This window comes from Mauremys reevesii, linkage group 14 (genome assembly GCF_016161935.1).
Source record: "Mauremys reevesii isolate NIE-2019 linkage group 14, ASM1616193v1, whole genome shotgun sequence".
In the NCBI taxonomy this organism is placed as follows: Eukaryota; Metazoa; Chordata; order Testudines; family Geoemydidae; genus Mauremys; species Mauremys reevesii.
The window spans coordinates 925,206-952,892 of record NC_052636.1 but is presented as its reverse complement, the minus strand read 5'-3'; the positions used below and the strand labels follow the sequence as shown (position 1 = coordinate 952,892).

Sequence of the window (27,687 nt, the reverse complement as noted above, 5' to 3'; positions counted from 1 at the left end):
AAATTTTAAATTTAAAAATTCCTCCTGGATGGCGATTTAAGACCCCAAAAAGCCTGACATGTCTGGGAAAATACAGATTTATGTGAACCCCCCCTAAAGTTCTGTTTTTAACAGATGGGCCTGAACTAGAACTGAGCTCCGTTTCACACGTGTGGGTCCCCGCCACTCCCTGGGGGTGTGCTAGGGTGACCAGATGTCCCCATTTTATAGGGACAGTCCCGATTTTTGGGTCTTTTTCTTATCTAGGCTCCTATTACCCCCCCCATCCCGATTTTCCACTCTTGCTGTCTGGTCACCCTCGGGTGTGCACATGTGGGGTCCCAGCTGCTCCCTGCCCCCCCCATTGAAGCAGGTGTGCAGGGTTAGTGCCCTGGGAACTGCAGGCACCAGTGGCCATGGGGCTGGCTGGAGGCAGGGCAGAGGCTGATCGGAGGTAAGGTCTGGCTGCAGGCAGGGCAAGGGGTGCGGGGCTGGCTGGAGGCAGGGCAGGGGGTGCAGGCAGGGGTGTGTGGGGGGCTGATTGGCTTCAGGCAGGGCTGCAGGGGGGTGCAGCAGGGGTTGGCAGGGCTGGAGACAGAGGAGTGAGAGACTGGCTGGCTTCAGGCAGAGGGGTGCGGCAGGGGCTGGCTGGAGCCAGCGCAAGGGGTGCGGCAGGGGCTGGCTGTGGGCAGGGCAGGGGCTTCAGGGCTCGCTGCAGACGGGGGCTGGTGTGGGCAGGGCAGGGGGTGCGGGGACAGGGGGTACAGCCTACCCTGTACTGTAAGTGTCCCCTCCTCCTCCCTCCCCCACCAGGGTAGCTGCAGCAGCCCGGGGCTGAGGGGCTATTTAAAGGGCCGGGGGCTCCCCTGCTTCCACCGTCCCGGCCCTGTAAACAGCTGCAGGACCCTGGGGAAGTGGCGGGGCTCCCGCGGCTATTTAAAGGGACGGGGCGGCAGAGGAGCTGGAGCCCGGGACTTTTTAAATAGCCCCCAGAGCCCCGCAGCCCCACCCCAGGGCTCTGGGGGTATTGCTGGAGCCCCAGGCCCTTTAAATTGCCCCCGGGGAAGCTGGGCCGCCCCGGTGCGGCACCCCGGCTCTTGCCAGTACCCCAGACTGGGGCTTGGGCACGGGGCCCGGCTCAGGGGAATCAGCCTGAAGCCGCCCTGCCGCCACTACAGCCTGGTCCTAGAATCTAGGCCACTCGTTAAACAGACCCCAGCAGGTCTGCCACCCCCTGGCCTCCTCCCTTCCCCACGCTGTGAATTTCCTGCCCCGCTCCAACCTCCAGACCGGACTGTGCAAACCCTCCCATCTTCTGTGTGTTTGCTGCCCCCTCCCTCCTGCAGGAACCCACCAGCAACCCCCCGATAATCCCTACCTGGACTGACTCCACTGCAGTCACTTCTCTGCCCTGTCCCAAGGGAAGGTGGGATCAGCGGGAGCGAGACGTGGGCGACACTCTGCAGCCTGGCAGGGCGAGAAGGGCAGTGGTGGAGGTTTCAGAACAGGCTTCAGTTCATTTCACCTCCCGATTCCCCCAGATTTCCCTTTCCCTGCAGACAGACACCCCAGATTCTGCCGTGCTGGGAACATGCTCCATCGCTTCATTGCGGTGCAGGCCTGGCCCCTCCTGCCAGGCAAAGCCCCCACCGTTTAACCCCCCAGGAAAGAGCAGAACCAGGAGTCACTTTGGGGGCTCACCCCTGACACTGACCCCCGAGCAGTGCACACCCCAGCTCAGGGCATATGGAGTCAGGAACTGGCCTTGCTTCTCCCAGATCACAATGGAGGCTGCAGCCTCTGACCCAGGACGCTGAATCCTAATATCCAGGACAGAGCGTTTGAGCCGCCGTCCCTCCTTTAGCAACAGCCAGAACCTGTGGGGAGAGCAGCTAGTGAACCCCCTCCCCAGAGGGACAGGTGTTCAGGTCACTCCCTGTCTTTCCTTGCAGTGACTCCGGATTAACGCTGGTCTCAATGACACCAGAAGCTCAGTTCAGAAGGAGGAGGCCAGAATCCTCTTCAGCAGATCACTGGGTGGGCTCCTAACCCCCTTCCCACCTCCCTCAGCCCCAGATCTGGGACAAGGACTCAGGGCGAGAATTTTCCCCACAGAACCGGAAGTCCCTGCAGTTTTCCAGAGGAGAGAGAAGCAAAATCTGCTGGTGGTTTCACCTCACGGTGTTTGATACGTGGATAGAAAGTTACCACCCGCCTCTGCTGGCCACTCACACAGGCAGAGGGAGCCCTGGGGGGTGCATCTTTAACAGGGGAAGGGAAGGCCTGAAAGGCCAAAATAGTGAAGACACGTCCATGGCCTGTCACTAGCAAATAATGGCCACCGTGGATCCACCCCAGAGGTGGCTGCATCTTAGCGCAGGGGGAAGCAGCCTGTGATGGAGACACTTTGTCAGGGGGTTTGGGAAACTTCTGGGCCCTCGCTGCACTCAGAGCGACCTCCTCATCCCGTGTCGGCTGGAGCAGAGAAAAGCGTCCAGCCAACTCTCCTGCTACCAGCCAGGACCCACTGATCACCCCAAACAGGGGGAGGCCTCTGGCTTGGACGGGTATTAAAGATGTGGCTGGTCCCTTTCATGGGCAAACCTTTCAACAGAGCTAACGGAGGGAAGAAATGACATTCACAGGAGAGGAGGAAAGATGATCCTGGTACAATTTAACCCACTTAAAGTGCAGGATTTTTAATTGCCGTTTGATAACGACATAGAAAGAGGCAAACCTGAGCTCTGAGTCAATGTTCAGAAACGGAAGAGAAAAGGGCAGAAATGTGAGGAATGTGGATCTAGTTTTGTAAATTCGAGAAGTGACAAATGGGTGGTGATGTCAGTGGTGGAGATGAGGCGAAAGCTGAGTGGGTTTCCCATCAGTATCCGATGAGTGAAGAGAGACAAGGGGGCGCCGTGGGCACAGATCTGAGACCCGTGCTGGAGAATCGGGGGACGGGGTCACTCTGGGAGTGTCGGTATTGGATAGTCAGAGCGACGGGGGGATCGCGGGGGAGGTTCAGCCAGTGACAGACGCCAGCACAGACAAGGGGGCGCCAGGGGCACAGATCTGAGACCCGCGTTGGAGAATCGGGGACGGGTCACTCTGGGAGTGTCGGTATTGGATAGTCAGAGCGGGGATCGGGGAGGTTCAGCCAGTGACAGACGCCAGCACAGACAAGGGGCGCCAGGGCACAGATCTGAGACCCGCGTGGGAGAATCGGGGGGACGGGGTCACTCTGGGAGTGTCGGTATTGGATAGTCAGAGCGACGGGGGGATCGCGGGGGAGGTTCAGCCAGTGACAGACGCCAGCACAGACAAGGGGCGCCAGGGCACAGATCTGAGACCAGCGTTGGAGAATCGGGGACGGGGTCACTCTGGGAGTGTCGGTATTGGATAGTCAGAGCGACAGGGGATCGGGGAGGTTCAGCCAGTGACAGACGCCAGCACAGACAAAGGGGCGCCAGGGCACAGATCTGAGACCAGCGTTGGAGAATCGGGGGGACGGGGTCACTCTGGGAGTGTCGGTATTGGATAGTCAGAGCGACGGGGATCGCGGGAGGTTCAGCCAGTGACAGACGCCAGCACAGACAAGGGGCGCCAGGGCACAGATCTGAGACCAGCGTTGGAGAATCGGGGGACGGGTCACTCTGGGAGTGTCGGTATTGGATAGTCAGAGCGACGGGGATCGCGGGGAGGTTCAGCCAGTGACAGACGCCAGCACAGACAAGGGGGCGCCAGGGCACAGATCTGAGACCCGCGCTGGAGAATCGGGGACGGGGTCACTCTGGGAGTGTCGGTATTGGATAGTCAGAGCGACGGGGGGATCGCGGGGGAGCTTCAGCCAGTGACAGACGCCAGCACAGACAAGGGGGCGCCAGGGGCACAGATCTGAGACCCGCGTTGGAGAATCGGGGGGACGGGGTCACTCTGGGAGTGTCGGTATTGGATAGTCAGAGCGACGGGGGGATCGCGGGGGAGGTTCAGCCAGTGACAGGCGCCAGCACAGACAAGGGGGCGCCAGGGGCACAGATCTGAGACCCGCGCTGGAGAATCGGGGGGACGGGGTCACTCTGGGAGTGTTGGTATTGGATAGTCAGAGCGACGGGGGGATCGCGGGGGAGGTTCAGCCAGTGACAGACGCCAGCACAGACAAGGGGGCGCCAGGGCACAGATCTGAGACCCGCGTTGGAGAATCGGGGGGACGGGTCACTCTGGGAGTGTCGGTATTGGATAGTCAGAGCGACGGGGATCTCGGGGAGGTTCAGCCAGTGACAGACGCCAGCACAGACAACGCGGCGCCAGGGGCACAGATCTGAGACCCGCGTTGGAGAATCGGGGGGACGGGGTCACTCTGGGAGTGTTGGTATTGGATAGTCAGAGCGACGGGGATCGCGGGAGGTTCAGCCAGTGACAGACGCCAGCACAGACAAGGGGCGCCAGGGCACAGATCTGAGACCAGCGTTGGAGAATCGGGGACGGGGTCACTCTGGGAGTGTTGGTACTGGATAGTCAGAGCGACGGGGGGATCTCGGGGGAGGTTCAGCCAGTGACAGACGCCGGCACAGACAAGGGGGCCAGGGCACAGATCTGAGACCAGCGTTGGAGAATCGGGGGGACGGGGTCACTCTGGGAGTGTCGGTATTGGATAGTCAGAGCGACGGGGGGGTCGCGGGGGAGGTTCACCCAGTGACAGACGCCAGCACAGACAAGGGGGCGCCAGGGGCACAGATCTGAGACCCGCGCTGGAGAATCAGGGGACGGGGTCACTCTGGGAGTGTCGGTATTGGATAGTCAGAGCGACGGGGATCGCGGGAGGTTCAGCCAGTGACAGACGCCAGCACAGACAAGGGGCGCCAGGGCACAGATCTGAGACCCGCTGGAGAATCGGGGGACGGGTCACTCTGGGCGTGTCGGTTTTGTATAGTCAGCGCGACGGGGGGTTCGCGGGGGAGGTTCAGCCAGTGACAGACGCCAGCACAGACAAGGGGGCGCCAGGGCACAGATCTGAGACCAGCTGGAGAATCGGGGGGACGGGGTCACTCTGGGAGTGTCGGTATTGGATAGTCAGAGCGACGGGGATCGCGGGAGGTTCAGCCAGTGACAGACGCCAGCACAGACAAGGGGCGCCAGGGGCACAGATCTGAGACCCGCGCTGGAGAATCGGGGACGGGGTCACTCTGGGAGTGTCGGTATTGGATAGTCAGAGCGACGGGGATCGCGGGGAGGTTCAGCCAGTGACAGACGCCAGCACAGACAAGGGGCGCCAGGGGCACAGATCTGAGACCAGCGTTGGAGAATCGGGGGACGGGTCACTCTGGGAGTGTCGGTATTGGATAGTCAGAGCGACGGGGGGATCGCGGGGGAGGTTCAGCCAGTGACAGACGCCAGCACAGACAAGGGCGCCAGGGCACAGATCTGAGACCCGCGTTGGAGAATCGGGGGACGGGGTCACTCTGGGAGTGTTGGTATTGGATAGTCAGAGCGACGGGGATCGCGGGAGGTTCAGCCAGTGACAGACGCCAGCACAGACAAGGGGCGCCAGGGGCACAGATCTGAGACCAGCGTTGGAGAATCGGGGGACGGGGTCACTCTGGGAGTGTTGGTATTGGATAGTCAGAGCGACAGGGGATCGCGGGGAGGTTCAGCCAGTGACAGACGCCAGCACAGACAAGGGGCGCCAGGGGCACAGATCTGAGACCCGCGTTGGAGAATCGGGGGGACGGGGTCACTCTGGGAGTGTCGGTATTGGATAGTCAGAGCGACGGGAGGATCGCGGGGGAGGTTCAGCCAGTGACAGACGCCAGCACAGACAAGGGGGCGCCAGGGGCACAGATCTGAGACCCGCGCTGGAGAATCGGGGGGACGGGGTCACTCTGGGAGTGTCGGTATTGGATAGTCAGAGCGACGGGGGCATCGAGAGGCATGATCACCCAGTGACAGACGCCAGCACAGACAAGGAGGCGCCAGGGGCACAGATCTGAGACCCGCGCTGGAGAATCGGGGGACGGGTCACTCTGGGAGTGTCGGTATTGGATAGTCAGAGCGACGGGGATCGCGGGAGGTTCAGCCAGTGACAGACGCCAGCACAGACAAGGGGCGCCAGGGCACAGATCTGAGACCCGCTGGAGAATCGGGGACGGGTCACTCTGGGAGTGTTGGTATTGGATAGTCAGAGCGACGGGGATCGCGGGGAGGTTCAGCCAGTGACAGACGCCAGCACAGACAAGGGGCGCCAGGGGCACAGATCTGAGACCAGCGTTGGAGAATCGGGGGGACGGGGTCACTCTGGGAGTGTTGGTATTGGATAGTCAGAGCGACGGGGATCGCGGGGAGGTTCAGCCAGTGACAGACGCCAGCACAGACAAGGGGCGCCAGGGGCACAGATCTGAGACCCGCGTTGGAGAATCGGGGACGGGGTCACTCTGGGAGTGTTGGTATTGGATAGTCAGAGCGACGGGGATCGCGGGGAGGTTCAGCCAGTGACAGACGCCAGCACAGACAAGGGGCGCCAGGGCACAGATCTGAGACCCGCGTTGGAGAATCGGGGGACGGGTCACTCTGGGAGTGTCGGTATTGGATAGTCAGAGCGACGGGGATCGCGGGAGGTTCAGCCAGTGACAGACGCCAGCACAGACAAGGGGGCGCCAGGGCACAGATCTGAGACCCGCGTTGGAGAATCGGGGGGACGGGGTCACTCTGGGAGTGTCGGTATTGGATAGTCAGAGCGACGGGGATCGCGGGGAGGTTCAGCCAGTGACAGACGCCAGCACAGACAAGGGGGCGCCAGGGCACAGATCTGAGACCCGTTGGAGAATCGGGGACGGGGTCACTCTGGGAGTGTCGGTATTGGATAGTCAGAGCGACGGGGATCGCGGGGAGGTTCAGCCAGTGACAGACGCCAGCACAGACAAGGGGCGCCAGGGGCACAGATCTGAGACCCGCGTTGGAGAATCGGGGGACGGGTCACTCTGGGAGTGTCGGTATTGGATAGTCAGAGCGACGGGGATCGCGGGAGGTTCAGCCAGTGACAGACGCCAGCACAGACAAGGGGCGCCAGGGGCACAGATCTGAGACCCGTTGGAGAATCGGGGGACGGGTCACTCTGGGAGTGTCGGTATTGGATAGTCAGAGCGACGGGGATCGCGGGGAGGTTCAGCCAGTGACAGACGCCAGCACAGACAAGGGGCGCCAGGGCACAGATCTGAGACCCGTTGGAGAATCGGGGGACGGGTCACTCTGGGAGTGTCGGTATTGGATAGTCAGAGCGACGGGGATCGCGGGGAGGTTCAGCCAGTGACAGACGCCAGCACAGACAAGGGGCGCCAGGGGCACAGATCTGAGACCCGCGCTGGAGAATCGGGGGGACGGGGTCACTCTGGGAGTGTCGGTATTGGATAGTCAGAGCGACGGGGGGATCTCGGGGGAGGTTCAGCCAGTGACAGACGCCAGCACAGACAAGGGGGCGCCAGGTGCACAGATCTGAGACCCGCGTTGGAGAATCGGGGGGACGGGGTCACTCTGGGAGTGTCGGTATTGGATAGTCAGAGCGACGGGGGGATCGCGGGGGAGGTTCAGCCAGTGACAGACGCCAGCACAGACAAGGGGGCGCCAGGGGCACAGATCTGAGACCCGCGCTGGAGAATCGGGGGGACGGGGTCACTCTGGGAGTGTTGGTATTGGATAGTCAGAGCGACGGGGGGATCGCGGGGGAGGTTCAGCCAGTGACAGACGCCAGCACAGACAAGGGGGCGCCAGGGGCACAGATCTGAGACCCGCGTTGGAGAATCGGGGGGACGGGGTCACTCTGGGAGTGTCGGTATTGGAGAGTCAGCGCGACGGGGGGATCTCGGGGGAGGTTCAGCCAGTGACAGACGCCGGCACAGACAAGGGGCGCCAGGGGCACAGATCTGAGACCAGCGCTGGAGAATCGGGGGACGGGTCACTCTGGGTGTGTTGGTATTGGATAGTCAGAGCGACGGGGGGATCGCGGGGGAGGTTCAGCCAGTGACAGACGCCAGCACAGACAAGGGGGCGCCAGGGCACAGATCTGAGACCCGCGTTGGAGAATCGGGGGACGGGTCACTCTGGGAGTGTGGTTATTGGATAGTCAGAGCGACGGGGGGATCGCGGGGGAGGTTCAGCCAGTGACAGACGCCAGCACAGACAAGGGGGCCAGGGCACAGATCTGAGACCCGCGTTGGAGAATCGGGGGACGGGTCACTCTGGGAGTGTCGGTATTGGATAGTCAGAGCGACGGGGATCGCGGGGAGGTTCAGCCAGTGACAGACGCCAGCACAGACAAGGGGCGCCAGGGCACAGATCTGAGACCCGCGTTGGAGAATCGGGGGACGGGTCACTCTGGGAGTGTCGGTATTGGATAGTCAGAGCGACGGGGATCGCGGGGAGGTTCAGCCAGTGACAGACGCCAGCACAGACAAGGGGCGCCAGGGGCACAGATCTGAGACCAGCGCTGGAGAATCGGGGGACGGGGTCACTCTGGGAGTGTCGGTATTGGATAGTCAGAGCGACGGGGATCGCGGGGAGGTTCAGCCAGTGACAGACGCCAGCACAGACAAGGGGGCGCCAGGGGCACAGATCTGAGACCGCGTTGGAGAATCGGGGGGACGGGGTCACTCTGGGAGTGTTGGTATTGGATAGTCAGAGCGACGGGGATCGCGGGGAGGTTCAGCCAGTGACAGACGCCAGCACAGACAAGGGGCGCCAGGGCACAGATCTGAGACCCGCGTTGGAGAATCGGGGACGGGGTCACTCTGGGAGTGTTGGTATTGGATAGTCAGAGCGACGGGGATCGCGGGGAGGTTCAGCCAGTGACAGACGCCAGCACAGACAAGGGGCGCCAGGGGCACAGATCTGAGACCCGCGTTGGAGAATCGGGGGACGGGTCACTCTGGGAGTGTCGGTATTGGATAGTCAGAGCGACGGGGATCGCGGGGAGGTTCAGCCAGTGACAGACGCCAGCACAGACAAGGGGCGCCAGGGGCACAGATCTGAGACCCGCTGGAGAATCGGGGGACGGGTCACTCTGGGAGTGTCGGTATTGGATAGTCAGAGCGACGGGGATCGCGGGGAGGTTCAGCCAGTGACAGACGCCAGCACAGACAAGGGGGCGCCAGGGGGCACAGATCTGAGACCCGCTGGAGAATCGGGGACGGGGTCACTCTGGGAGTGTCGGTATTGGATAGTCAGAGCGACGGGGATCGCGGGGAGGTTCAGCCAGTGACAGACGCCAGCACAGACAAGGGGCGCCAGGGCACAGATCTGAGACCCGCGTTGGAGAATCGGGGGACGGGTCACTCTGGGAGTGTCGGTATTGGATAGTCAGAGCGACGGGGATCGCGGGGAGGTTCAGCCAGTGACAGACGCCAGCACAGACAAGGGGCGCCAGGGGCACAGATCTGAGACCGCGTTGGAGAATCGGGGACGGGTCACTCTGGGAGTGTTGGTATTGGATAGTCAGAGCGACGGGGATCGCGGGGAGGTTCAGCCAGTGACAGACGCCAGCACAGACAAGGGGGCGCCAGGGGCACAGATCTGAGACCCGCGTTGGAGAATCGGGGGGACGGGGTCACTCTGGGAGTGTTGGTATTGGATAGTCAGAGCGACGGGGGGATCGCGGGGGAGGTTCAGCCAGTGACAGACGCCAGCACAGACAAGGGGGCGCCAGGGGCACAGATCTGAGACCCGCGTTGGAGAATCGGGGGGACGGGGTCACTCTGGGAGTGTCGGTATTGGATAGTCAGAGCGACGGGGGGATCTCGGGGGAGGTTCAGCCAGTGACAGACGCCAGCACAGACAAGGGGCGCCAGGGGCACAGATCTGAGACCCGCTGGAGAATCGGGGGACGGGTCACTCTGGGAGTGTCGGTATTGGATAGTCAGAGCGACGGGGATCGCGGGGAGGTTCAGCCAGTGACAGACGCCAGCACAGACAAGGGGCGCCAGGGGCACAGATCTGAGACCCGCGTTGGAGAATCGGGGGACGGGTCACTCTGGGAGTGTCGGTATTGGATAGTCAGAGCGACGGGGATCGCGGGGGAGGTTCAGCCAGTGACAGACGCCAGCACAGACAAGGGGGCGCCAGGGGCACAGATCTGAGACCCGCGCTGGAGAATCGGGGGGACGGGGTCACTCTGGGAGTGTCGGTATTGGATAGTCAGAGCGACGGGGGGATCGCGGGGGAGGTTCAGCCAGTGACAGACGCCAGCACAGACAAGGGGGCGCCAGGGGCACAGATCTGAGACCCGCGCTGGAGAATCGGGGGGACGGGGTCACTCTGGGAGTGTCGGTATTGGATAGTCAGCGCGACGGGGGGATCGCGGGGGAGGTTCAGCCAGTGACAGGCGCCAGCACAGACACGGGGGCGCCAGGGCACAGATCTGAGACCCGCTGGAGAATCGGGGACGGGTCACTCTGGGAGTGTCGGTATTGGATAGTCAGAGCGACGGGGATCGCGGGGAGGTTCAGCCAGTGACAGACGCCAGCACAGACAAGGGCGCCAGGGGCACAGATCTGAGACCCGCGTTGGAGAATCGGGGGGACGGGGTCACTCTGGGAGTGTCGGTATTGGATAGTCAGAGCGACGGGGGGATCTCGGGGGAGGTTCAGCCAGTGACAGACGCCAGCACAGACAAGGGGGCGCCAGGGGCACAGATCTGAGACCCGCGCTGGAGAATCGGGGGGACGGGGTCACTCTGGGAGTGTCGGTATTGGATAGTCAGAGCGACGGGGATCGCGGGGAGGTTCAGCCAGTGACAGACGCCAGCACAGACAAGGGGCGCCAGGGGCACAGATCTGAGACCCGCGTTGGAGAATCGGGGACGGGGTCACTCTGGGAGTGTCGGTATTGGATAGTCAGAGCGACGGGGATCGCGGGGAGGTTCAGCCAGTGACAGACGCCAGCACAGACAAGGGCGCCAGGGCACAGATCTGAGACCCGCGTTGGAGAATCGGGGGACGGGTCACTCTGGGAGTGTCGGTATTGGATAGTCAGAGCGACGGGGATCGCGGGGAGGTTCAGCCAGTGACAGACGCCAGCACAGACAAGGGGCGCCAGGGCACAGATCTGAGACCCGCGTTGGAGAATCGGGGGACGGGGTCACTCTGGGAGTGTCGGTATTGGATAGTCAGAGCGACGGGGATCGGGGGAGGTTCAGCCAGTGACAGACGCCAGCACAGACAAGGGGCGCCAGGGGCACAGATCTGAGACCCGCGTTGGAGAATCGGGGACGGGGTCACTCTGGGAGTGTCGGTATTGGATAGTCAGAGCGACGGGGATCGCGGGGAGGTTCAGCCAGTGACAGGCGCCAGCACAGACAAGGGGGCGCCAAGGGCACAGATCTGAGACCCGTTGGAGAATCGGGGGACGGGTCACTCTGGGAGTGTTGGTATTGGATAGTCAGAGCGACGGGGGGATCTCGGGGGAGGTTCAGCCAGTGACAGACGCCAGCACAGACAAGGGGGCGCCAGGGCACAGATCTGAGACCCGTTGGAGAATCGGGGGCCGGGGTCACTCTGGGAGTGTTGGTATTGGATAGTCAGAGCGACGGGGATCTCGGGAGGTTCAGCCAGTGACAGACGCCAGCACAGACAAGGGGCGCCAGGGCACAGATCTGAGACCCGCTGGAGAATCGGGGGACGGGGTCACTCTGGGAGTGTTGGTATTGGATAGTCAGAGCGACGGGGGGATCTCGGGGGAGGTTCAGCCAGTGACAGACGCCAGCACAGACAAGGGGGCGCCAAGGGCACAGATCTGAGACCCGCTGGAGAATCGGAGTGTTGGTATTGGATAGTCAGAGCGACGGGGATTGCGGGGAGGTTCAGCCAGTGACAGACGCCAGCACAGACAAGGGGCGCCAGGGCACAGATCTGAGACCGCGTTGGAGAATCGGGGACGGGGTCACTCTGGGAGTGTCGGTATTGGATAGTCACAGCGGCGGGGATCTCGGGGAGGTTCAGCCAGTGACAGACGCCAGCAGAGACAAGGGGCGCCAGGGCACAGATCTGAGACCCGCGTTGGAGAATCGGGGACGGGGTCACTCTGGGAGTGTCGGTATTGGATAGTCAGAGCGACGGGGGGATCTCGGGGGAGGTTCAGCCAGTGACAGACGCCAGCACAGACCAGGGGCGCCAGGGCACAGATCTGAGACCAGCGTTGGAGAATCGGGGGCGGGGTCACTCTGGGAGTGTCGGTATTGGATAGTCAGAGCGACGGTGGGATCGCGGGGGAGGTTCAGCCAGTGACAGACGCCAGCACAGACAAGGGCGCCAGGGCACAGATCTGAGACCGCGCTGGAGAATCGGGGACGGGGTCACTCTGGGAGTGTCGGTATTGGATAGTCAGAGCGACGGGGGGATCTCGGGGGAGGTTCAGCCAGTGACAGACGCCAGCACAGACAAGGGGCGCCAGGGCACAGATCTGAGACCAGCGTTGGAGAATCGGGGACGGGTCACTCTGGGAGTGTCGGTATTGGATAGTCAGGCGGCGGGGATCGCGGGGAGGTTCAGCCAGTGACAGACGCCAGCACAGACAAGGGGCGCCAGGGCACAGATCTGAGACCCGCGCTGGAGAATCGGGGGGACCGGGTCACTCTGGGAGTGTCGGTATTGGATAGTCAGAGCGACGGGGATCGCGGGGAGGTTCAGCCAGTGACAGACGCCAGCACAGACAAGGGGCGCCAGGGGCACAGATCTGAGACCGCGCTGGAGAATCGTGGGGACGGGTCACTCTGGGAGTGTCGGTATTGGATAGTCAGAGCGACGGGGATCGCGGGGAGGTTCAGCCAGTGACAGACGCCAGCACAGACAAGGGGCGCCAGGGCACAGATCTGAGACCCGCGTTGGAGAATCGGGGGGACGGGGTCACTCTGGGAGTGTCGGTATTGGATAGTCAGAGCGACGGGGGGCTCGCGGGGGAGGTTCAGCCAGGGACAGACGCCAGCACAGACACGGGGGCGCCAGGGGCACAGATCTGAGACCAGCGTTGGAGAATCGGGGGACGGGTCACTCTGGGAGTGTCGGTATTGGATAGTCAGAGCGACGGGGATCGCGGGGAGGTTCAGCCAGTGACAGATGCCAGCACAGACAAGGGCGCCAGGGCACAGATCTGAGACCCGCGTTGGAGAATCGGGGGGACGGGGTCACTCTGGGAGTGTCGGTATTGGATAGTCAGAGCGACGGGGATCGCGGGGAGGTTCAGCCAGTGACAGACGCCAGCACAGACAAGGGGCGCCAGGGCACAGATCTGAGACCAGCGTTGGAGAATCGGGGGCCGGGGTCACTCTGGGTGTGTTGGTATTGGATAGTCAGAGCGACGGGGGGATCGCGGGGAGGTTCAGCCAGTGACAGACGCCAGCACAGACAAGGGGCGCCAGGGCACAGATCTGAGACCCGCGCTGGAGAATCGGGGGCACGGGTCACTCTGGGAGTGTCGGTATTGGATAGTCAGAGCGACGGGGATCGCGGGGAGGTTCAGCCAGTGACAGACGCCAGCACAGACAAGGGGCGCCAGGGCACAGATCTGAGACCGCGTTGGAGAATCGGGGACGGGTCACTCTGGGAGTGTCGGTATTGGATAGTCAGAGCGACGGGGATCGCGGGGAGGTTCAGCCAGTGACAGACGCCAGCACAGACAAGGGGCGCCAGGGGCACAGATCTGAGACCCGCTGGAGAATCGGGGGACGGGTCACTCTGGGAGTGTCGGTATTGGATAGTCAGAGCGACGGGGATCGCGGGGAGGTTCAGCCAGTGACAGGCGCCAGCACAGACAAGGGGCGCCAGGGCACAGATCTGAGACCCGCGCTGGAGAATCGGGGACGGGTCACTCTGGGAGTGTCGGTATTGGATAGTCAGAGCGACGGGGATCGCGGGGAGGTTCAGCCAGTGACAGACGCCAGCACAGACAAGGGGCGCCAGGGCACAGATCTGAGACCCGCGCTGGAGAATCGGGGACGGGTCACTCTGGGAGTGTCGGTATTGGATAGTCAGAGCGGCGGGGATCTCGGGGAGGTTCAGCCAGTGACAGACGCCAGCACAGACAAGGGCGCCAGGGCACAGATCTGAGACCAGCGTTGGAGAATCGGGGGCGGGGTCACTCTGGGAGTGTCGGTATTGGATAGTCAGAGCGACGGGGATCGCGGGGAGGTTCAGCCAGTGACAGACGCCAGCACAGACAAGGGGCGCCAGGGCACAGATCTGAGACCCGCGCTGGAGAATCGGGGGACGGGTCACTCTGGGAGTGTCGGTATTGGATAGTCAGAGCGACGGGGATCGCGGGAGGTTCAGCCAGTGACAGACGCCAGCACAGACAAGGGGCGCCAGGGGCACAGATCTGAGACCCGCTGGAGAATCGTGGGGACGGGTCACTCTGGGAGTGTCGGTATTGGATAGTCAGAGCGACGGGGATCGCGGGGAGGTTCAGCCAGTGACAGACGCCAGCACAGACAAGGGCGCCAGGGCACAGATCTGAGACCAGCGTTGGAGAATCGGGGGACGGGTCACTCTGGGAGTGTCGGTATTGGATAGTCAGGCGGCGGGGATCGCGGGGAGGTTCAGCCAGTGACAGACGCCAGCACAGACAAGGGGCGCCAGGGCACAGATCTGAGACCAGCGTTGGAGAATCGGGGGACGGGGTCACTCTGGGAGTGTCGGTATTGGATAGTCAGGCGGCGGGGATCGCGGGGAGGTTCAGCCAGTGACAGACGCCAGCACAGACAAGGGGCGCCAGGGGCACAGATCTGAGACCCGGGGGGGAGACTCGGGGGGCCGGGGTCACTCAGGGAGTGTCGGGAGTGGATAGTCAGAGCGGCGGGGGGATCGCGGGGAGGTTCAGCCAGTGACAGGACGCCAGCACAGACAAGGGCGCCAGGGCACAGATCTGAGACCCGCTGGAGAATCGGGGGCGGGGTCACTCTGGGAGTGTCGGTATTGGATAGTCAGAGCGACGGGGATCGCGGGGAGGTTCAGCCAGTGACAGACGCCAGCACAGACAAGGGGCGCCAGGGGCACAGATCTGAGACCAGCGTTGGAGAATCGGGGGGACGGGGTCACTCTGGGAGTGTTGGTATTGGATAGTCAGAGCGACGGGGGGATCGCGGGGGAGGTTCAGCCAGTGACAGACGCCAGCACAGACAAGGGGGCGCCAGGGGCACAGATCTGAGACCCGCGCTGGAGAATCGGGGGGACGGGGTCACTCTGGGAGTGTCGGTATTGGATAGTCAGAGCGACGGGGATCGCGGGGAGGTTCAGCCAGTGACAGACGCCAGCACAGACAAGGGGCGCCAGGGGCACAGATCTGAGACCCGCTGGAGAATCGGGGGACGGGTCACTCTGGGAGTGTCGGTATTGGATAGTCAGAGCGACGGGGATCGCGGGGAGGTTCAGCCAGTGACAGACGCCAGCACAGACAAGGGGCGCCAGGGGCACAGATCTGAGACCAGCGTTGGAGAATCGGGGGACGGGGTCACTCTGGGAGTGTAGGTATTGGATAGTCAGAGCGGCGGGGATCGCGGGGGAGGTTCAGCCAGTGACAGACGCCAGCACAGACAAGGGGGCGCCAGGGGCACAGATCTGAGACCAGCGCTGGAGAATCGGGGGACGGGTCACTCTGGGAGTGTCGGTATTGGATAGTCAGAGCGACGGGGATCGCGGGAGGTTCAGCCAGTGACAGACGCCAGCACAGACAAGGGGCGCCAGGGCACAGATCTGAGACCAGCGTTGGAGAATCGGGGGGACGGGGTCACTCTGGGAGTGTGGGTATTGGATAGTCAGAGCGACGGGGATCGCGGGGAGGTTCAGCCAGTGACAGACGCCAGCACAGACAAGGGGCGCCAGGGCACAGATCTGAGACCCGCGTTGGAGAATCGGGGGGACGGGGTCACTCTGGGAGTGTTGGTATTGGATAGTCAGAGCGACGGGGGGATCGCGGGGAGGTTCAGCCAGTGACAGACGCCAGCACAGACAAGGGGCGCCAGGGCACAGATCTGAGACCAGCGTTGGAGAATCGGGGGGCCGGGGTCACTCTGGGAGTGTCGGTATTGGATAGTCAGAGCGACGGGGATCGCGGGGAGGTTCAGCCAGTGACAGACGCCAGCACAGACAAGGGGCGCCAGGGCACAGATCTGAGACCCGCTGGAGAATCGGGGGGACGGGGTCACTCTGGGAGTGTCGGTATTGGATAGTCAGAGCGACGGGGGGATCTCGGGGAGGTTCAGCCAGTGACAGACGCCAGCACAGACAAGGCGCCAGGGGCACAGATCTGAGACCGCGTTGGAGAATCGGGGGACGGTCACTCTGGGAGTGTCGGTATTGGATAGTCAGAGCGACGGGGATCGCGGGGAGGTTCAGCCAGTGACAGGCGCCAGCACAGACAAGGGGCGCCAGGGCACAGATCTGAGACCCGCGTTGGAGAATCGGGGACGGGGTCACTCTGGGAGTGTCGGTATTGGATAGTCAGAGCGACGGGGATCGCGGGGAGGTTCAGCCAGTGACAGACGCCAGCACAGACAAGGGGCGCCAGGGCACAGATCTGAGACCCGCGTTGGAGAATCGGGGGACGGGTCACTCTGGGAGTGTTGGTATTGGATAGTCAGAGCGACGGGGATCGCGGGAGGTTCAGCCAGTGACAGACGCCAGCACAGACAAGGGGGCGCCAGGGGCACAGATCTGAGACCCGCGTTGGAGAATCGGGGACGGGGTCACTCTGGGAGTGTCGGTATTGGATAGTCAGAGCGACGGGGATCGCGGGGAGGTTCAGCCAGTGACAGGCGCCAGCACAGACAAGGGGCGCCAGGGCACAGATCTGAGACCAGCGTTGGAGAATCGGGGACGGGTCACTCTGGGAGTGTCGGTATTGGATAGTCAGAGCGACGGGGGGATCGCGGGGGAGGTTCAGCCAGTGACAGACGCCAGCACAGACAAGGGGCGCCAGGGCACAGATCTGAGACCCAGCGTTGGAGAATCGGGGGGACGGGGTCACTCTGGGAGTGTCGGTATTGGATAGTCAGAGCGACGGGGATCGCGGGGAGGTTCAGCCAGTGACAGACGCCAGCACAGACAAGGCGCCAGGGCACAGATCTGAGACCCAGCGTTGGAGAATCGGGGGACGGGGTCACTCTGGGAGTGTTGGTATTGGATAGTCAGAGCGACGGGGATCGCGGGGAGGTTCAGCCAGTGACAGACGCCAGCACAGACAAGGGGCGCCAGGGCACAGATCTGAGACCCGCGTTGGAGAATCGGGGACGGGGTCACTCTGGGAGTGTCGGTATTGGATAGTCAGAGCGACGGTGGGATCGCGGGGGAGGTTCAGCCAGTGACAGACGCCAGCACAGACAAGGGGGCGCCAGGGGCACAGATCTGAGACCAGCGTTGGAGAATCGGGGGGACGGGGTCACTCTGGGAGTGTCGGTATTGGATAGTCAGAGCGACGGGGATCGCGGGGAGGTTCAGCCAGTGACAGACGCCAGCACAGACAAGGGGCGCCAGGGGCACAGATCTGAGACCCGCGTTGGAGAATCGGGGGGACGGGGTCACTCTGGGAGTGTCGGTATTGGATAGTCAGAGCGACGGGGATCGCGGGGAGGTTCAGCCAGTGACAGACGCCAGCACAGACAAGGGGCGCCAGGGCACAGATCTGAGACCCGCGTTGGAGAATCGGGGGACGGGTCACTCTGGGAGTGTCGGTATTGGATAGTCAGAGCGACGGGGATCGCGGGGAGGTTCAGCCAGTGACAGACGCCAGCACAGACAAGGCGCCAGGGGCACAGATCTGAGACCCGCGTTGGAGAATCGGGGGGACGGGGTCACTCTGGGAGTGTCGGTATTGGATAGTCAGAGCGACGGGGATCGCGGGGAGGTTCAGCCAGTGACAGACGCCAGCACAGACAAGGGCGCCAGGGGCACAGATCTGAGACCCGCGCTGGAGAATCGGGGGACGGGTCACTCTGGGAGTGTCGGTATTGGATAGTCAGAGCGACGGGGATCGCGGGGAGGTTCAGCCAGTGACAGACGCCAGCACAGACAAGGGGCGCCAGGGCACAGATCTGAGACCCGCGTTGGAGAATCGGGGGACGGGGTCACTCTGGGAGTGTCGGTATTGGATAGTCAGAGCGACGGGGATCGCGGGGAGGTTCAGCCAGTGACAGACGCCAGCACAGACAAGGGGCGCCAGGGCACAGATCTGAGACCCGCGCTGGAGAATCGGGGGACGGGGTCACTCTGGGAGTGTCGGTATTGGATAGTCAGAGCGACGGGGATCGCGGGGAGGTTCAGCCAGTGACAGACGCCAGCACAGACAAGGGCGCCAGGGGCACAGATCTGAGACCCGCGCTGGAGAATCGGGGGGCCGGGGTCACTCTGGGAGTGTCGGTATTGGATAGTCCGAGCGACGGGGGGCGCGCGGGGGAGGTTCAGCCAGGGACAGACGCCAGCTCCGACAAGGGGGCGGCAGGGCACAGATCTGAGACCCGCGTTGGAGAATCGGGGGGACCGGGTCAGTCTGGGAGTGTCGGGATTGGAGAGTCAGAGCGACGGGGATCGCGGGGAGGTTCAGCCAGTGACAGACGCCAGCACAGACAAGGGGCGCCAGGGGCACAGATCTGAGACCCGCGTTGGATAATCGGGTCGACGGGGTAACTCTGGGAGTGTCGGTATAGGATAGTCATAGCGACGGGGGGATCGCGGGGGAGGTTCAGCCAGTGACAGACGCCAGCACAGACAAGGGGGCGCCAGGGGCACAGATCTGAGACCCGCGTTGGAGAATCGGGGGACGGGTCACTCTGGGAGTGTTGGTATTGGATAGTCAGAGCGACGGGGATCGCGGGAGGTTCAGCCAGTGACAGACGCCAGCACAGACAAGGGGCGCCAGGGCACAGATCTGAGCTGGAGAATCGGGGGACGGGGTCACTCTGGGAGTGTCGGTATTGGATAGTCAGAGCGACGGGGATCGCGGGGAGGTTCAGCCAGTGACAGACGCCAGCACAGACAAGGGCGCCAGGGCACAGATCTGAGACCCGCGCTGGAGAATCGGGGGACGGGTCACTCTGGGAGTGTCGGTATTGGATAGTCAGAGCGACGGGGGGATCGCTCGGGACGTTCAGCAAGTGACCGGCGCCACCACAGACAAGGGGCGCCAGGGCACAGATCTGAGACCGCTGGAGAATCGGGGGACGGGGTCACTCTGGGAGTGTTGGTATTGGATAGTCAGAGCGACGGGGATCGCGGGAGGTTCAGCCAGTGACAGACGCCAGCACAGACAAGGGGCGCCAGGGGCACAGATCTGAGACCCGTTGGAGAATCGGGGGACGGGGTCACTCTGGGAGTGTCGGTATTGGATAGTCAGAGCGACGGGGATCGCGGGGAGGTTCAGCCAGTGACAGACGCCAGCACAGACAAGGGGCGCCAGGGGCACAGATCTGAGACCAGCGTTGGAGAATCGGGGGCGGGTCACTCTGGGAGTGTTGGTATTGGATAGTCAGAGCGACGGGGATCGCGGGGAGGTTCAGCCAGTGACAGACGCCAGCACAGACAAGGGGCGCCAGGCACAGATCTGAGACCCGTTGGAGAATCGGGGGACGGGTCACTCTGGGAGTGTCGGTATTGGATAGTCAGAGCGACGGGGATCGCGGGGAGGTTCAGCCAGTGACAGGCGCCAGCACAGACAAGGGGGCGCCAGGGGCACAGATCTGAGACCAGCGTTGGAGAATCGGGGACGGGGTCACTCTGGGAGTGTCGGTATTGGATAGTCAGAGCGACGGGGATCGCGGGGAGGTTCAGCCAGTGACAGACGCCAGCACAGACAAGGGGCGCCAGGGCACAGATCTGAGACCCGCGCTGGAGAATCGGGGGACGGGGTCACTCTGGGAGTGTCGGTATTGGATAGTCAGAGCGACGGGGATCGCGGGGAGGTTCAGCCAGTGACAGACGCCAGCACAGACAAGGGGCGCCAGGGGCACTGATCTGAGACCCGCGCTGGAGAATCGGGGGGACGGGGTCACTCTGGGAGTGTCGGTATTGGATAGTCAGAGCGACGGGGGGATCTCGGGGGAGGTTCAGCCAGTGACAGACGCCAGCACAGACAAGGGGGCGCCAGGGGCACAGATCTGAGACCCCGCTGGAGAATCGGGGGACGGGTCACTCTGGGAGTGTCGGTATTGGATAGTCAGAGCGACGGGGATCGCGGGGAGGTTCAGCCAGTGACAGACGCCAGCACAGACAAGGGGCGCCAGGGCACAGATCTGAGACCCGCTGGAGAATCGGGGGACGGGTCACTCTGGGAGTGTCGGTATTGGATAGTCAGAGCGACGGGGGGATCTCGGGGGAGGTTCAGCCAGTGACAGACGCCAGCACAGACAAGGGGGCGCCAGGGGCACAGATCTGAGACCCGCGCTGGAGAATCGGGGGGACGGGGTCACTCTGGGAGTGTTGGTATTGGATAGTCAGAGCGACGGGGGGATCGCGGGGGAGGTTCAGCCAGTGACAGACGCCAGCACAGACAAGGGGCGCCAGGGGCACAGATCTGAGACCGCGCTGGAGAATCGGGGACGGGGTCACTCTGGGAGTGTCGGTATTGGATAGTCAGAGCGACGGGGGGATCTCGGGGGAGGTTCAGCCAGTGACAGACGCCAGCACAGACAAGGGGCGCCAGGGCAAAGATCTGAGACCCGCGCGGGAGAATCGGGGGGACGGGGTCACTCTGGGAGTGTCGGTATTGGATAGTCAGAGCGACGGGGGGATCGCGGGGGAGGTTCAGCCAGTGACAGACGCCAGCACAGACAAGGGGGCGCCAGGGGCACAGATCTGAGACCCGCGTTGGAGAATCGGGGGGACGGGGTCACTCTGGGAGTGTCGGTATTGGATAGTCAGAGCGACGGGGGGATCGCGGGGGAGGTTCAGCCAGTGACAGACGCCAGCACAGACAAGGGGGCGCCAGGGGCACAGATCTGAGACCCGCGTTGGAGAATCGGGGGGACGGGGTCACTCTGGGAGTGTCGGTATTGGATAGTCAGAGCGACGGGGGGATCGCGGGGGAGGTTCAGCCAGTGACAGACGCCAGCACAGACAAGGGGGCGCCAGGGCACAGATCTGAGACCCGCGCTGGAGAATCGGGGACGGGGTCACTCTGGGAGTGTCGGTATTGGATAGTCAGAGCGACGGGGATCGCGGGAGGTTCAGCCAGTGACAGACGCCCGCACAGACACGGCGGCGCCAGGGGCACAGATCTGAGACCCACGCTGGAGAATCGGGGGGACGGGGTCACTCTGGGAGTGTCGGTATTGGATAGTCAGAGCGACGGGGGGATCGCGGGGGAGGTTCAGCCAGTGACAGGGGCCAGCACAGACAAGGGGGCGCCAGGGGCACAGATCTGAGACCCGCGTTGGAGAATCGGGGGACGGGGTCACTCTGGGAGTGTTGGTATTGGATAGTCAGAGCGACGGGGGGATCGCGGGGGAGGTTCAGCCAGTGACAGGCGCCAGCACAGACAAGGGGGCGCCAGGGGCACAGATCTGAGACCCGCGGTGGAGAATCGGGGACGGGGTCACTCTGGGAGTGTTGGTATTGGATAGTCAGAGCGACGGGGATCGCGGGGAGGTTCAGCCAGTGACAGACACCAGCACAGACAAGGGGCGCCAGGGGCACAGATCTGAGACCCGCGTTGGAGAATCGGGGGACGGGTCACTCTGGGAGTGTTGGTATTGGATAGTCAGAGCGACGGGGGGATCGCGGGGGAGGTTCAGCCAGTGACAGACGCCAGCACAGACAAGGGGGCGCCAGGGGCACAGATCTGAGACCCGCGTTGGAGAATCGGGGGGACGGGGTCACTCTGGGAGTGTTGGTATTGGATAGTCAGAGCGACGGGGATCGCGGGGAGGTTCAGCCAGTGACAGACGCCAGCACAGACAAGGGGCGCCAGGGGCACAGATCTGAGACCCGCGCTGGAGAATCGGGGGGACGGGGTCACTCTGGGAGTGTTGGTATTGGATAGTCAGAGCGACGGGGGGATCGCGGGGGAGGTTCAGCCAGTGACAGACGCCAGCACAGACAAGGTGGCGCCAGGGGCACAGATCTGAGACCCACGCTGGAGAATCGGGGGGACGGGGTCACTCTGGGAGTGTTGGTATTGGATAGTCAGAGCGACGGGGGGATCGCGGGGGAGGTTCAGCCAGTGACAGACGCCAGCACAGACAAGGGGGCGCCAGGGGCACAGATCTGAGACCCACGCTGGAGAATCGGGGGACGGGTCACTCTGGGAGTGTCGGTATTGGATAGTCAGAGCGACGGGGATTGCGGGGAGGTTCAGCCAGTGACAGACGCCAGCACAGACAAGGGGGCGCCAGGGGCACAGATCTGAGACCCGCGTTGGAGAATCGGGGGACGGGTCACTCTGGGAGTGTTGGTATTGGATAGTCAGAGCGACGGGGGGATCGCGGGGGAGGTTCAGCCAGTGACAGACGCCAGCACAGACAAGGGGGCGCCAGGGGCACAGATCTGAGACCCGCGCTGGAGAATCGGGGGGACGGGGTCACTCTGGGAGTGTTGGTATTGGATAGTCAGAGCGACGGGGGGATCGCGGGGGAGGTTCAGCCAGTGACAGACGCCAGCACCGACAACGGGGCGCCCGGGGCACCGATCGGAGACCCGTAGAGAATCGGGGGACGGGTCACTCTGGGAGTGTCGGTATTGGATAGTCAGAGCGACGGGGATCGCGGGGAGGTTCAGCCAGTGACAGGCGCCAGCACAGACAAGGGGGCGCCAGGGGCACAGATCTGAGACCCGCTGGCGAATCGGGGGGACGGGGTCACTCTGGGAGTGTCGGTATTGGATAGTCAGAGCGACGGGGGGATCGCGGGGGAGGTTCAGCCAGTGACAGACGCCAGCACAGACAACGAGGCGCCAGGGGCACAGATCTGAGACCCGCGTTGGAGAATCGGGGGGACGGGGTCACTCTGGGAGTGTCGGTATTGGATAGTCAGAGCGACGGGGGGATCGCGGGGGAGGTTCAGCCAGTGACAGACGCCAGCACAGACAAGGGGGCGCCAGGGGCACAGATCTGAGACCCGCTGGAGAATCGGGGACGGGTCACTCTGGGAGTGTCGGTATTGGATAGTCAGAGCGACGGGGATCGCGGGGAGGTTCAGCCAGTGACAGACGCCAGCACAGACAAGGGGCGCCAGGGGCACAGATCTGAGACCCGCGGAGAATCGGGGGACGGGTCACTCTGGGAGTGTCGGTATTGGATAGTCAGAGCGACGGGGGGATCGCGGGGGAGGTTCAGCCAGTGACAGACGCCAGCACAGACAAGGGGCGCCGGGGCACAGATCTGAGACCCGCGTTGGAGAATCGGGGGGACGGGGTCACTCTGGGAGTGTCGGTATTGGATAGTCAGAGCGACGGGGGGATCGCGGGGGAGGTTCAGCCAGTGACAGACGCCAGCACAGACAAGGTGGCGCCAGGGGCACAGATCTGAGACCCGCGCTGGAGAATCGGGGGGACGGGGTCACTCTGGGAGTGTCGGTATTGGATAGTCAGAGCGACGGGGGGATCGCGGGGGAGGTTCAGCCAGTGATAGACGCCAGCACAGACAAGGGCGCCAGGGGCACAGATCTGAGACCCGCGTTGGAGAATCGGGGACGGGTCACTCTGGGAGTGTCGGTATTGGATAGTCAGAGCGACGGGGATCGCGGGGAGGTTCAGCCAGTGACCGCCGCCAGCACAGACACGGGGGCGCCAGGGGCACAGATCTGAGACCCGCGCTGGAGAATCGGGGGGACGGGGTCACTCTGGGAGTGTCGGTATTGGATAGTCAGAGCGACGGGGGGATCGCGGGGGAGGTTCAGCCAGTGATAGACGCCAGCACAGACAAGGGGGCGCCAGGGGCACAGATCTGAGACCCGTTGGAGACGCGGGGGGCCGGGGTCACTCTGGGAGTGTCGGTATTGGATAGTCAGAGCGACGGGGGGATCGCGGGGGAGGTTCAGCCAGTGACAGACGCCGGCACAGACAAGGGGGCGCCAGGGGCACAGATCTGAGACCCGCGCTGGAGAATCGGGGGGACGGGGTCACTCTGGGAGTGTCGGTATTGGATAGTCAGAGCGACGGGGGGATCTCGGGGGAGGTTCAGCCAGTGACAGACGCCAGCACAGACAAGGGGCGCCAGGGGCACAGATCTGAGACCCGCGCTGGAGAATCGGGGGGCCGGGGTCACTCGGGGAGTGTCGGTATTGGATAGTCAGAGCGACGGGGGGATCGCGGGGGAGGTTCAGCCAGTGATAGACGCCAGCACAGACAAGGGGGCGCCAGGGGCACAGATCTGAGACCCGCGCTGGAGAATCGGGGGGACGGGGTCACTCTGGGAGTGTTGGTATTGGATAGTCAGAGCGACGGGGGGATCTCGGGGGAGGTTCAGCCAGTGACAGGCGCCAGCACAGACAAGAGGGCGCCAGGGGCACAGATCTGAGACCCGCGTTGGAGAATCGGGGACGGGTCACTCTGGGAGGGTGGGTATTGGATAGTCAGAGCGACGGGGGGATCGCGGGGGAGGTTCAGCCAGTGATAGACGCCAGCACAGACAAGGGGGCGCCAGGGGCACAGATCTGAGACCCGCGTTGGAGAATCGGGGGGACGGGGTCACTCTGGGAGTGTCGGTATTGGATAGTCAGAGCGACGGGGGGATCGCGGGGGAGGTTCAGCCAGTGACAGACGCCGGCACAGACAAGGGGGCGCCAGGGGCACAGATCTGAGACCCGCGTTGGAGAATCGGGGGGACGGGGTCACTCTGGGAGTGTCGGTATTGGATAGTCAGAGCGACGGGGGGATCGCGGGGGAGGTTCAGCCAGTGACAGACGCCGGCACAGACAAGGGGGCGCCAGGGGCACAGATCTGAGACCCGCGCTGGAGAATCGGGGGGACGGGGTCACTCTGGCAGTGTTGGTATTGGATAGTCAGAGCGACGGGGGGATCGCGGGGGAGGTTCAGCCAGTGACAGACAAGGCGGCCCCTCCCCCCACCGACCCCCCCGGCCCGCACTGACCCGGCTCCGGCTCTTACCGGTCTCCACGCGGTCCCCGCGCGCCGGGAAGAAAAGGGGAAGGCGGGGCGGGGCGGGCAGCAGAGCCCGGAAGTGACGCGCCCGCGGGCCCGGCGCGAGGCGGTGCCGTTAGGACTGTTGGAGCGAGGGCGTCGCGCGCGCGCGAGGGGGCGGGGCCGGGAGCTGCTTCCGGGTTGGGGGGGCGGGGCCTGGCGCGCGGGCGGTGCCCCGCCCCAGAGAGGGGTGGGGGAATCGGGGTGGGCGGTGCCGGGTGCGGGGGAGTGTAAGGGGCGGGGCTGAGTGCCAGGGGGCGTGGCCGTGGTGCTGTGGGGCTGGAGGCCACGGGAAATGGGGCTGGGGCTGGCTGTGCCATGGGGCAGGGCCCTGGGTGCCATGGAGCTGGGTGCCATGGGGAATGGGGCTGGGGGTCAGGGGGCAGGGCCGCGCCACGGGGCAGGGGGCCATGGGGCTGGGTGCCATGGGGAATGGGGCTGGGGGTCAAGGGGCAGGGCAGTGCCATGGGGCAGGGCGGTGCCCTTGGGCGGGGTGCCACGGGGACTGGGGCTGGGGGACAGGGGGCAGGGCCGTGCCATGGGGTAGGGGGGAATAGGGCTGGGGGCCAGGGGGCAGGGCCGTGCCACGGGGAAGGGGCCTGGGTGCCATGGGGCTGGGTGCCGTGGGGAATGGGGCTGGGGGCCATGGGGCAGGGCGGTGCCATGGGGCAGGGCCCTGGGTGCCATGGGGCTGGGTGCCACGGGGAATGGGGCTGCGGGCCAGGGGGCAGGGCCGTGCCCCGGGGAAGGGGGCTGGATTTGTATCCAAGCCTCCATCCAGAGACCAGAACACCCGAGTGAGGAGAAAATAAAGTTCTGTGCCTGGCACCTTAGACACCCAGACCCCCCAAATCATGTTTCAATGACTCCCCCCCCTTTTTTTTTTTACAATCCCCTATTAAGAGGCATTTGTGCAGCAGGCTGTGTCGTTTGGAAGCCGAAGACTTGATGCTCTCACACACACACACACACACACACTCTGTCGAGTTTTGGCACATGAGGACGAGTCAGCACATGAGAACCAGCTTTGGTCTCGATCTCTGCTACCAGCAGCAAATTGCACCAGAGAGCAGGTTTGGGCTCTTGTTTTTTACAAGTGTGCGAGGAAACTGCTGGTGAGCTGAGCAAGCCGCTTTTTACAGTCGCTGGGTTTCACAATCCCTCACCTAGGAGTAACTGCTACAGGTAGGAATTGAGCTGAGCGAGCCGGTTTTTACAATCGCTGGGTTTCACAATCCCTCACCTACGAGTAACTGCTACAGGTAGGAATTGAGCTGAGCGAGCCGGTTTTTACAATCGCTGGGGTTTCACAATCCCTCACCTAGGAGTAACTGCTACAGGTAGGAATTGAGCTCAGTGAGCCGGTTTTTACAATCGCTGGGGTTTCACAATCCCTCACCTAGGAGTAACTGCTACAGGTAGGAATTGAGCTGAGCGAGCCGGTTTTTACAATCTCTGGGTTTCACAATCCCTCACCTACGAGTAACTGCTACAGGTAGGAATTGAGCTCAGTGAGCCGGTTTTTACAATCGCTGGGGTTTCACAATCCCTCTGGGCTCCATAAACTTCTGCTCAGATACGTGTGTTTGTCTCCAAGGTGCCACAAGGCCTCCTCGTTCTTTTTGCGGATACAGACTAACAGGGTGGCACGTTCCTCCGGGGAGCAGTTTCTGGCAGGGACACCCCCCCCCAACACACCCACACACACACCCACACAAACACACACCCCCACAGGGGATCTGTCAGCTTGCAGGGGAATGCACCAATCAGCTGCGGCTCCAGAGAGGGCATCTGGCCACACCTCCCTCCCCGTCTCTCTCTCCTGCAACTTAAGGTGTGTGGGGGGGGGACTCCTGGGTTCTCGCCCCCTGCACGCCCTGGCCGGGGCTCCCCTGGCTCCTGCATCACCCCATCGCCCTTGACTGCTGGCAGGGGCCGCCGGTAAGCTGGGGGGCGGGGGGGTGGCAGGCACAGGAAGGGGCTGGAGCAGCTGGGAGCGGGGGGTGCCGGGAGGAAGGAGAACAAAGCCCACAGACGGGGCTGGAGCGATTTGTGCAATGGGGGCTGAGAGCCACTGAACCGACCTGTAACCCCTGGGTAGGATGGAACCTGCTTCCAGCCAGGGGGTGCGCCCCCCCCATCGCTGCTCCTCCGGGGGGGGGGCCTGGCACGGAGCAGGCGCTGCTGCTGCCTCCCTGGTGATCCTGGGCAGCTGCTGCTGGGGGGGAGCCCGGCATTAACCCCTCGGTGCCCGGCCGGGGAGGGGGCTTTCTCCAGCTGGGACCAGCTCCCGGGCTGGAGCCCCCCCCGTGAGTGAGAGAGCTGGGGGGGGGCACTGGGGCCGGGCAGAAAAGTGACTCTCTGCCCCAGGGAACCTGGGAGGCCCCTCGGAGCTGCCCCCGGCACAGCTGGAATTTGGGGGGGGGGGCTAGGGTGACCAGATGTCCGGATTGTATAGGCACAGTCCTGATCTTGGGGTCTTTTTCTTATATAGGCTCCTATTACCCCCCCTCCCCGATTTTTCACACTTGCTGTCTGGTCACTCTGGGGCGACACAGAGACTGGGGGCTGGGCGGGGCGCCCCTGTGGTGTGGGGGGAGGTGTCGGGGGC

The 27,687-nt window shown here is 63.5% G+C and overlaps 1 protein-coding gene across 2 annotated transcripts in view; it reads right to left on the bottom strand.

Annotated features, from left to right (window-relative positions):
- Positions 1-25,107, bottom strand: part of LOC120381810 (52 kDa repressor of the inhibitor of the protein kinase-like) — a 28,568-nt gene extending 3,461 nt beyond the window's left edge. Inside the window, exons 1-2 of one of the 2 annotated variants that reach the window (XM_039499945.1) lie at positions 25,044-25,107; positions 1,358-1,446 (exon numbers count right to left, since the gene is read on the bottom strand). The gene's annotated coding sequence lies outside the window, so the exon portion shown is untranslated. Of the gene's footprint in view, positions 1-1,357; positions 1,447-25,026 lie in introns of both variants that reach the window. The other variant, XM_039499946.1, reaches the window with a different exon arrangement.
- Between the last annotated feature and the right edge of the window lie 2,580 nt (positions 25,108-27,687).